At 45.5% G+C, this 12,177-nt stretch overlaps 1 protein-coding gene across 1 annotated transcript in view; it reads right to left on the minus strand.

Annotated features, from left to right (window-relative positions):
* LOC134202107 (PHD finger protein 12-like) overlaps positions 1–12,177 on the minus strand; it is a 107,972-nt gene that overhangs the window by 24,454 nt on the left and 71,341 nt on the right.

The following is a 12,177-nucleotide window of genomic DNA, read 5'->3' on the forward strand; positions in this document are numbered from 1 at the left end:
TTTAGCCTACTGGTGGAACGCGAGGCTCAATGTGCTACGTTTTTCTCAGATCCAGGAGAGCGAGGACGCAACCTGAGAGAGAGGAGCGCAAGGCTGCGTTCCGGGAAGCTAGAACCGCATTGAAACGGGCAATCAAGATTAGCGAATCAAATTGCTGCAAAGAGCTATGCCGAGAACGAATCTATGACAAAAGCTTGAAAGACATAAGGTCGAAAGGACAAAAGATCGAAAGACAAAAGGTCGAAAGGACAAAGGGTCGAAAAGACAAAACGACGAACGGGACAAAAGGTCAGAAAGGACGAAAGGTACAGAAGGTCGAAAGGGACAATAGGAAGAAAAAGACAAAAGTTCGAAAGGGACAAAGGTCGAAAAGGATAAAACGTCGTAAGGGACAAAATTTCGATCAAGAATAAGTTGGGTGTATTCCAAAGGAATGTGTGCTATGCATTTAACTTCAAGCAGAAATAATACCACACTCATCTCATCAATCAAAGAATGAGACATTTTCAAAGAAGGATAAATTACTATGAAACAATATTGTGAATAACTAGATAGTTCTGTTAAAATAAAACAGAGTGTTGATTTAGGAAATGAATAAAACTTGTATATCAAGGTGTATATCAAGGTTTTCTAAATGTCACTTCGATTCGATCTGTCAAAATAGTGCACGCCACATAGACGCAGGCGGGCGCATTGCTGTATTTCATGTGCGGCGTGTGCCATTTTGGTAGATCGATGTGACATTAAGAAATCCCAAACATCCATCAATTAGTTGTACTTACTCTTGAGTTTTATTTATTTGTTAAAATAGTGTAATTTTGATCTTATTGATCTTTTGTTTCTTTCCACCTTTTGTCCCGTTCGACCTTTTATGCCTTTCGACCTTTGTCCTTACTTTTCGAAACATGAGAAAGATGGTGAAAATTTGCTCAATGGCGATGAGGCAGAAGAAGTGGGACAGTACAGAGAAAGGGAGGTGGACGGCTCATTCCAAACCTGTCGACGTGGATGAACAGAAAGCATGGCGAAGTACTCTTTTACCTGACGCATTTCCTATCGGGCCACGGATGCTGTTGCTGACAGCAATCATTGATTGTTTAAGCGACTACCCAGACCAACGCAGACACAGTTTACGTTGACCAAATTGTATGCCCACGCTCTAATGTCTCGTCATCGCCAGTTGGGTTATCCCAACATAGCAATAAAAGTTGTAGTATCAATGTACCCAATCTCTTCTTGATTACGAGCGATAGGAAATAAGCAATAAAACTCCTTGATAAGACAGTTTTCTTCAAAATGTGCTATGGGAAAGATCAACATAAGAACAGGCAGATAGACATGCCAGACCGATAATATACACATAGGAAAGGGCGAACGCAGCCTTCAAAAAGAAAGAGAGTAATAAACTTATCGTTGCCGAGGAAGACGGACAATGAAAAGGGCGCTCGATGCTGCAATGTAGATTAGGATCAGGTGAACATTAGATGTAAGAAATTTGTATATAAACTTTCAATTTATTTCAAATAAAGTAGTCTTAGACTTGAACCAAAATGAAACGGTTGTTTTCGTTAGCTCACGTCCGAAAACTTGTCACCTCCCCCTTGAGGGGGGGCGCATGAGACGGAGACAAAAAGTTGAAAAGAGGCGAAGATGGCACTGGTCCCCATTGCCCACGTACTCAGAACCGCCAACAATTGGTTCAAACAATATAGTGGACCCATAAAAAAAAGCACTACTCGGAATCATTGCAACAAAAATAAAAACATAAATTTAACATGCGAAGAATGTATTTTAGTACTTACGCTTAAATTCCTTAACCTAAAGTTTAGTATGTGTGTGTGTGTCAGTGTAAAGTGTATCCCTCGGCGACCGCAAATCGTCGTGTCTGTCTGGACAGAATTAAGATGATTGCTGGCCCTGCTAGCGATCCATGCCAGCCACTTCGATTCACCGTCGTCTTGGGATGTTGCTCCCAAGCCGCCACATAATTTTTGTAGCGAATGAAAGGCCGATCTCTTAGCAAAACAATCACTACTCCATTCTACTTGCTTCTTGGAGCAGGAGCATTATCTTGGCAACTAGGGCTTTTCCTAGGCCATCAATAAATCACCACTTCACTGCCCACAAGTAGTTTCTTTTAACTCCCGCACACGGTAACTAAAACCAATCCGTCGGTCAGGAAATTAACACTTCGATACCGAACTCAATCATACACTTGCGAACGTAGTGCCTGCTTGGTAGTTAACCAACAACTCGTTGTGATTTTTTGATTTTGTCTGTGCCTCCTGAGATGTGATGATTCTTGTCGCTTATCATCGTCCGAAGTCGGGAGATCGTCTCAGGAGAGTGCTTTGCAGGATGCTGGGAGAAGATTTAATTGGCAGAGGATTTCTGCAACCAATTTATGGCTCGTTTTGGTAGCCAGTGTTGATTTACTGTCGAAATATGCAGTGTTTGATATGTGGTCTATCAGCTGCCCTATGTGGATATTTCGTTGGAGAGACTGGACTATGGCTCTTATTTTTGATTCGGCAACGAATGTTCTGTTGGTGTGTTGTGGATGTGATGTGCTTTACATGGTAGATAGAATTGTGTTTCCATTTCGTGCGGCGACTTTGTCAGCTGTTTTGCAGCTATCGCGAGGCCGTCGGACGTGTGCAGGTTACAAGCTTTCGACATTTTCAAAATTTACTTCAGAATAGCTTCTCGAATGCGAGGAAGAACTGACTGAAGAACGAACTAGGAAATATCAATTGCCTTTTTGAGCATTCAAAACTTTCAAAAACCTTCGAAATTTACAGATGCTTTTGGAAGTATTCACATCGGTTCGGATACACCAACTCAATGTTATGTCCATGTGAGAATGTTGAAGGGACGCCGGAGCATGTGGTGTTCGATTGTCCGCGGTTTGCGGTAATACGTAGGGAAAGCCCCAGGAATGTCTGTCCCAAGGGCGGATAATATCGCAGAGCGAATTTGTCTTGGGGAAGACACTTGGAATGCGGTAAGCTGAGTCGTGACGCAAATACTATCGGAGCTGCTGCGTAGGTGGAAATGTGATCAGCGAATAAGTGCCAGTTCTGGGGAGTATACAGCGCAGTGAGCAGTGTTTGGGTTCGGGTCGTCGAGGTGCCGGTGAACCAGAAGTCTTTTGCCAACCGGAACCGTCAGAATAAAGGAGAAGAATGCGCTTCGGGCATGTAGGACACAGCCAGGGCGAACGTCATCCACCACCGGAACTGCAACCCGAAGACGAAGTCGACGCAATGCACAAAAGCGTCCCTGCGATAGCCGCCGGTAGTCGGGACACCATCAGTGCGGAAGTTTCCTTCACCGGAACTCAACGCCGGGTGGAGTCAGGAGGATTCGAGGGATCGAGACAATGTTGTAGTGAAGTATTGGGTCAGTCAGCCAGCCAAAACTAGCCTAAGCTAGGGGCCGGAATTCTAGAAAAAGTGCATTAACACAGTGGCAGGGTGTGCTAGAGTGAACACCCAAATAAGTCTCAAATTGGTATGCTAGAGCCTGAATCAGATGGCAGGGTGAGCATCCAAGTTAGTCTCACATGGGGCGTATAGGGTGAGCACCCAAGTTAAACTCACCTGGTATGTTAGTGGTGAGCATCCAAGTAAGACTCACATGGTGCGTCAGAGTAAGTGTCAGCGTGAGTTGGAGAGAGCACCCAAGTAAATCTCATACGTGATGAGTGCCTGTGTGAGCGTTGATGAGCGAGTACAGTAAGTACTGCATATCCCCTAGAAGTAATGCTGGGAGGCAGTTCCTGGGGAACATGATGGGCGGAGCCCAATGGAGTTTAGTCGGTACTACTTCACTGTTCGAGTCCGAAATTCCAATACACTTCCGTGTGGTAGCTTGGTAACTACTAAGCACGTGTGCTGGGTCAGGCGTAAATGCATTCTCCCTTGTAAAAAAACATACACACACTGTGTAATTTTACGTAAGGTGTTTCCTAAAAACAGTACTTTTCATATACTTTTTGGTTTTGAAAAGACGCGCCTTGAAAAGCCGCAAGCCGTCAAAAAAATATTTAGGAGAAATAAATAATAATAAGGCGATAAACACGTTTGCCGTGCCCTTGTTGACATACAGTACCAAGACTGACTTGCAGGCCTTAGAACGAGCAATTCACCAAGCATCGCATGTACTATCCAAAATCGTATATTGAGAGAGTCACTCCTACGTACAGTAGGAGGCGTCACCGATATACGAGGAAGATACTTTGTGGAGAGCCAGAACCGCCACAAAATCTATCGCGCTGTGTGTGAAGCTGACCACGGATTCAGTGCCCTGCATCTGGCGCAGGAAGACTGTCAGCTGAATTGCAACATTCGACGAGATGATCGCATCGTGGAAGCAGAAGGAGTTGCATCGGACGCACCCCAATTAACTGGAGCTGGAATATATCGACGAAGCGGCGTCGAATACGTGGCAAGCGCGGTGTGAACGATCGAACATATTGTGTCCGGATGTTTAGGTTTAGATGATTCAGCCTAGGGATCCTATGATGAGAGCTGAGATATGCAAATAATTTCGCAGACGGCTTAGCAACGCTGCCACCACTTGTTGCAGTGCAAAATGATGAAGCTTGTATATGCATTTGATGACAATGATTATGTTTGTCTATCCACTAATAGTGTTTGAATGAGCATTGTCTCTTGAATAAAAGTGCAATACAAATACGATACAAGAAATACGATGCGTAAACAGATGCAACTCGCGTTGGTGTATTCGATGAAATTTTTCCTAAAATATATTTCATACCAATCGCAATACCTCTCAATCTGCAGCAATAACAATGTTCACTTGGCTCACATTTGATAGTTCTCAAAGCTCGATTGACTCGAAATGGCTCTCATTATAGGATCCCTAATTCAACCTATCACAGTCGCCATGATTGTGCACCAACAGCTTGCTTTAAAGCACAACTTGGTTATCCAGTTTGTCGCCCACTACAAATATGTGCCTGAACCGGTTCTGAAAATAGTTTCGTGAAGCTGTACTGAAATCGCGAGATCATAACGGAGATGGAAAACAGTGGTTCTTGAAACTTGCAGCATCGTAAGAAGGTTCCTGAATCACCATTCGTAACTAATACATCCGGTGCAAACGTTTATTATAGGATTTTCAGTCAACCGGCGAATGAGATCCACAGAGCCTAATCCCCTTTGACATTTCGATAGCCCGGGGTAGGTGAAAATTCCCAGCTCGTTTGCTGAGGAAGTGCCAAAACTCTACAATAATAGTAAGATATAAGGGTTCTTTCTAAAATTACGTACACTAAATTTGGTGTTTTTAGATCCCCACCCTCCCCCTCGTAATACTTTTTGTATGGAGTTTTTTTTTTATGAATGGTGGGAGCTCAGGTCAAATACCCTGGGCGTCTATAAAAAACCACCATTTCGAGCAGGTGGGAGCTGAAGGCCCAATTCCTAAGCGATTAAAGAATTAAATAACTTTACAGAACCCGTAGCTTCCGGGAATGAAAGCATACCCAGATATGGAGTTACGCTCAAGAAGAATATCACCCATGCGATTGCCCGAGGAGAGAGCCCCTACTGGAGCTGGTCCTGGGACGGTGGACAGAGCGAGCGACCAACGGCTAGATGAAGGAGAGGTGCAACAACGACCCTCTAGTCATCGGACTAAGCCCGTGCCAACAAGGCAAAACAGAAACGGCAGCAGAAGAAATCACCAAGGCAATGCTGCACCTGCTGATGTTGCTGTGGTTGATCGACGTCAATCACTCACGTTAGCAAGCCGCCGACGGCAGCGGATCATGTGGACAAGGGTGACGAATCAATACGTGATCCGTTGCTACTGCGTTTGCACCAGGATGGATATGTCCGGCACACCGGCGATGCTTGAGATGTTCAATGAGAGGTTTCCTTGGTTTGCACCCCAGCTTGACCAGAACAAGTTGTACACACGCCAGAGAACAATTCTTCTTCTTCTTCTTCTTCTTGGCATTACATCCCCACACTGGGACAGAGCCGCCTGGCAGCTTAGTGTTCATTAAGCACTTCCCCAGTTGTTAACTGCGAGGTTTATAAGCCAGGTTACCATTTTTACATTCGTATATCATGAGGCTAACACGATGATACTTTTATGCCCAGGGAGTCGAAATAATTTCCAATCCGAAAATTGCCTACACCGGCACCGGGAATCGAACACAGCCACCCTCAGCATGGTCTTGCTTTGTAGCCATGCGCCTTACCTCACGGCTAAGGAGGGCCCAGGCTAGTTTGGAATGTTGCTGAAATTGTTTATTTCATTTATTTAGTCTACATCTAAACAGATAACACTGAATCAACAATTTGACGCCACAATGCACGGTTCGAGCCCGCATCTTTACATCCTCGAATACGCCCCACGCTCGCCAAGTCGTTTTGCACCATCGTTTTGGTCTGCGCATCTCGCTCGCTGCGCTCCACGCCGTCTCGTACCTGCCGCATCGGAAGCAAACACCATCTTTGCAGGGTTGCTGTCCGGCATTCTTGCAACATGTCCTGCCCATCGTACCCTTCCGGCTTTAGCTACCTTCCGGATACTGGGTTCGCCGTAAAGTTGGGCGAGCTCGTGGTTCATTCTCCGCCGCCACACACCGTCTTCTTACACACCGCCGAAGATGGTCCTAAGCACCCGTCTCTCGAATACTCCGAGTGCTTGCAAGTCATCCTCGAGCATTGTCCATGTTTCTTGTCCGTAGAGGACAACCGGTCTTAATAACGTCTTGTACATGACACATTTGGTGCGGTGGCGAATCTTTTTGACCTCAGTTTCTTCTGGAGCCCATAGTAAGCCCGACTTCCACAGATGATGCGCCTTCGTATTTCACGACTAACATTGTTATCAGCCGTTGGCAAGGATCCGAGGTAGACGAATTCCTCGACCACCTCGAAGGTATCCCCGTCTATCGTAACACTGTTTCCCAGGCGGGCCCTGTGGCGCTCGGCTCCGCCCACAAGCATGTACTTTGTCTTTGACGCATTCACCACCAGTCCAACTTTTGTTGCTTCACGTTTCAGGCGGGTGTATGGTTCTGCCACCTTTGCAAATGTTCGGCCGACAATGTCCATGTCATCCATCAGCTTCATCCGCGAAACAAATAAATTGACTGGATCTGTTGAAAATCGTACCCTAGCTGTTACATCCGGCTCTCCGCATGACACCTTCTAGCGCAATGTTGAACAACAAGTACGAAAGTCCATCACCTTGTGTTAGTCCCCGGCGCGAACTGGAGTGTTCGCCCGAAATCTTCACACAGTTTTGCACACCATCCACCGTTTCTTTTTTCAGTCTGGTAAGCTGTTCTCGTCCATTATTTTCCATATCTCTACGCGGTCTATACTGTCGTATGCCGCCTTGAAATCAACGAACAGATGGTGCGATGGGACTTGGTATTCACGGCATTTTTGAAGGATTTGCCGTACGGTAAAGATCTGGTCCGTTGTCGAGCGGCCGTCAACGAAGCCGGCTTGATAACTTCCCACAAGCTAATTTACTAATGGTGACAGACGACGGAAGATGATCTGAGATATCACTTTGTAGGCGGCATTAAGGATGGTGATCGCTCGAAAGTTCTCACACTCCAGCTTGTCGCATTTCTTGTAGATGGGGCATATAACCCCTTCCTTCTACTCCTCCGGTAGCTGTTCAATTTCTCAGATTCTGACTATCAATTTGTGCAGGCAAGTGGCTAGCTATTCCGGGCCCATCTTGATGAGCTCAGCTCGGATACCATCCTTACCAGCTGCTTTATTGGTCTTTAGCTGTTGGATGGCATCCTTAACTTCCCTGGTTGGCTTCCATCGTCCGCTGAACTGACGTAGTCATCTCCTCCGCTGCCTTGACTTTCACTGCCTGTACTCTCAGCGCCATTCAAATGTTCCTCGTAGTGCTACTTCCACCTTTCGATCACCACACGTTCGTCCGTCAAGATGCTCCCATCCTTATCCCGGCACATTTCGGCTCGAGGCACGAAGCCTTTGCGGGATGCGTTGAGCTTCCGATAGAACTTGCGTGTTTCTTGAGAACGGCACAGCTATTCCATCTCATCGCACTCCGCTTCTTTCAGGCGGCGTTTCCTGAAAAAGGCGGGTCTGATGTCTCCGCTTCCGTCTTTAACGTTCCACATTCTGCCGGGTACCTTGCTGCAGCGCGACCGCCCGCGCTGCTTCCTTCTCCTCCAGAATCTGTCTGCACTCTTCGTCGAACCAATCGATCCGTCGACTTCGTCCCATATACCCGACGTTGTTCTCCGCTGCGTCGTTAATGGCTGCTTTGACTGTATTCCAGCAGTTCTCAAGAATGGCCCCATCGAGCTCACACTCTTCCCGCAACGCTGCCCCGAGATGCTGCGCGTATGCAGTGGCGACATAAAGCTTCAGTCGCTCTAGGTCGTTGTTGAACATTGTTGATGACGGATAGTTTTAGGCGCAGTTTCACCATCACCAGATAGTGGTCAGAGTCGATGTTAGCGCCACGATATGTCCTGACGTCGATAATGTCGGAGAAGTGCCGTCCATCAATCAGAACGTGGTCGATTTGTGATTCTGTATGCAGTGGTGATCTCCAGGTGTACCGATACGTAAGGCTGTGTTGGAAGTAGGTACTGCGAATGACCATATTCTTGAAGGCAGCGAAATCAAAAAGTCGTAGGCAGGGATATGGTGCGGCACGAAACTCTTTGCGTGCAGCACGCGTTGTTGGAAGCAAGCCCGTTCAGATCGAGAGAGGCGAGCAAGTGCGGGCCGTGCTCGGGCCTCTCAAAGAGTCGTGCACAGAGCAGAACTCTAACTGCACTTTTTCGGTTCTGCTTTGGCATGATTTTCAATATTTAAACGGTGATTATTACACGCTTTCGTGTTAGAAAGATGGTTGATCGACGTATTCTTTATTCGATAATATAAATAAATAATACATTTCAATAATTTTTATATCAATTTCTTATATTTATGGATATATGTAAATTGATTAGTAGTCTTCATTTACCTCGAAACAGTGGCGTAGCCAGAAAATTGGTCTGGGGGGAGGGGGGGTTGGGTTTCCGATTTTTTTTTTTCGAAAAAAAATTTGTCCTGAAAATTTTGTCTTTGGGGGGAGTTTTATGTCCAAAACCACCCCCGTGGCTACGCCACTGCCTCGAAAATATTTTAAAATATTCCAACGGAAATACGTTTTTCAAGTTGCCAATAATCTCTTCGTGTGAATAATAATAAATTAACATTTTTAAGATGAAGTTCATTTTTCCTAAATACTTAAAACATACGTAAAAACTACTTCAACGGCAATCATTTTTTTTAGATGTCCCTCGTGCTTTTAAAACACCACGTAATATGAAACCACTTTATTTTCAAAATCTGCCTATACAAATTCGCTTGTAAATAACCCCAATGTATTTTACAATTATTCAGCAGGGTTTCATCATATTTATCCGCTATTTCAACATTGATCATTTTGACGGTTACTAAAATGCTACTGTGTGAAAAAACATTGAGAAAATAATCTACCGGCTATTAATACACATTTTTACAAATGTAAGATATTATTAATGATTTCAAACATACTCTTTCTATCAATGGTCAATGTAATTTGATCAAATTATTTTATAACTATTTACCAACGACACTTCCAAACGCACTTTATGTAGAATGGAATATATTGTCAACAAATAACAATAACTGTAGCAAACAATCTGCATTTATATATCGCACTGCAGTGATTTTAAAACAGAAAACAGAAATTCCTAAATTACATTTATCTCTGACCGCCTAGATGGATTTTTAATTGCAGTCATTTTTGGAATATTTTGTAAGAAGAAACTGCATAAATGAGTTTCAATTATCTGCAAATACGTAACTTTTTAATGTTGTAAAGCAAACAAACAAAACACAATTAAAAATATTTGTCGTTCATTGCTTGGCGGGCATTCAATATCATTTCAATTATCTCGATGAATTCGAAATGCACAATGTGCACTAGCCGTGCTACCCGAAAGGGTAGTGCAGCCTTTGACTCACACGCAGCAGCCTTTGACTCACACGGGGGGCACCTTCGGCTCAATAGCTCGCAAAATTTGAGAGACGCGCACCCGAATGTGGGTGCCGCACGAACATTTTTCGCACCGATCTGAGTATTTAGACAATTCCTGGTCGTAGGCCGTTTACGTTCGTCAGCCGGTGAGCGCTGAACTTCCCAATAGTCGGTCTAAACTCCTCCTCTTGGCCAACCTGAGCGTTCAAATCTCCTATGATGATTTTGACGTCGTGGCTTGGGCAGCTGTCGTACTCACGTTCCAGCTGCGCGTAGAATGCGTCCTTATCATCATCAGTACTTCCGGAGTGTGGGCCATGGACGTTGGTTATGCTGAAGTTGAAGAACCGGCATTTGATCCTCAACCTGCACATTCTTTCATTGATCGGCCACCACACGATCACGCGCCTTTGCATATCGCCCATCACTATGAAAGCTGTTCCCAGCTCGTGTGTGTTGCCGCAGCTCTGGTAGATGGTATGATTACCTTTAAACGTTCGCACCATTGATCCCTTCCAACAAACCTCCTGCAGCGCTACGATGCCGAATCCACGATCCTTAAGCACATCGGCGAGTATGCGTGTGTTCCCGATGAAGTTGAGAGATTTGCAGTTCCACGAACCGAGTTTCCAATCGCTAGTCCCTTTTCGTCGCAGTGGTCTTCGCCGATGGTTCCGGTCCGTACTCTCTTGTTGATTGTTCGTTGCGTATGTTTTTTAAAGGCTGGCTTGCAGGGCCTGACACCAAACCCTCTAAATTTCGGGAGGACCATTCTTCCTTATTCCCGGTGGAGCATGGTGCACAGTTTCACTTAGAGTCCCTCACTGGCACTCGGACGATGATCAGCTGCTGAAATTGTGAAACCCACAGAACTCACCGAGGCGAACATAACTGAGATCCTCGACACCCATGTACAGCGGTTGAGCGCTCTTGTTAAACGACCTCGACGTTATGGAGAATGTTCGAAGAGGAAGGAGCAAAATGGAATGTTCAACATCAACGAAAGGGAGTTCTACAACCACATCCGAAACGAAAAAGCCGACTTTGGCGAGGGCCTTCCGGAGATTCGAGAAGTCACGTAGTTTTGGTCCAATCTATGGAAGAACCTCGTCATACACAACGGCAATGGGGTGTGGATGGCAGAAGAAGAGCGATATTGTGGTAGAATTGGAGACATGACCGCTATCAACGTGACCGCCCAAAACATACGTGAGGCTACCCGGTATATCAGGAATTGGGCTGCACCAGGACCCGATTTTGTGCATAATTTCTGGTATAAAAAACTCACAACGGTTCACGGGCGGATGGCGGAATGCTTCAATACGGTACTAGGTAACCCCGGGCACCTACCGGAATTCATCTCTAGGGTGTCACTTATCTTCTGCCGAAGGATCGAAACACTTTGAACCCAGCCAAGAACAGGCCAATAACGTGCCTTTCGAGTCTGTACAAAGTGCTGTCATTGGTAATAGCGAGGAGGGTGCAGAACCATTGCGACGTCATCAACCTGATGACCGAGGAACAGAAAGGTTGTCGACGCAACACACGAGGCTGCAAGGATCAGGTCATCATTGATGCAGTCGTTGTTGGGCAAGCCACTCAGAAGCAAAGAAACTTGAGCATGGCGTATATCGACTATAAAAAGGCATACGACTCAGTACATCACTCGTACCTCCTTAAGGTACTGCAGTTGTATAAGATAGACGGTAGCGTCATCAGGCTAATGCAGCACGCTATGGGGATTACCGCAGCACATCCCTACACATTTCCGTTGGAGAAAAGGTGTTACGATCCAGGACTCTCAGCATCAGGAGGGGCATATCCCAAGGCGATACCTTTAGTCCTCTATGGTTTTGCCTTGCTATGAACTCTCTTAGCAGAGCACTAAACCAACACAACTATGGCTATCATTTGAAGAGTGGGGAAAGGAGTACAAACATTACCCGCACCATTTTTATAGATGATTTGAAGCTGTTTGCGGAATCTGTGGAGAAGCTGCACCAATTTCTGCGGCTTGTAACGGTATTCAGCAACGACATCCGGATGGAGTTTGGTATCGATAAATGTCGATCCATACATCTACACTGGGAAGCAGGGACCATGTCCAAGGGCTTGACGACCCCT

The sequence above is a fragment of the Armigeres subalbatus genome, unplaced genomic scaffold (genome assembly GCF_024139115.2).
Source record: "Armigeres subalbatus isolate Guangzhou_Male unplaced genomic scaffold, GZ_Asu_2 Contig1008, whole genome shotgun sequence".
Taxonomy (NCBI): Eukaryota; Metazoa; Arthropoda; class Insecta; order Diptera; family Culicidae; genus Armigeres; species Armigeres subalbatus.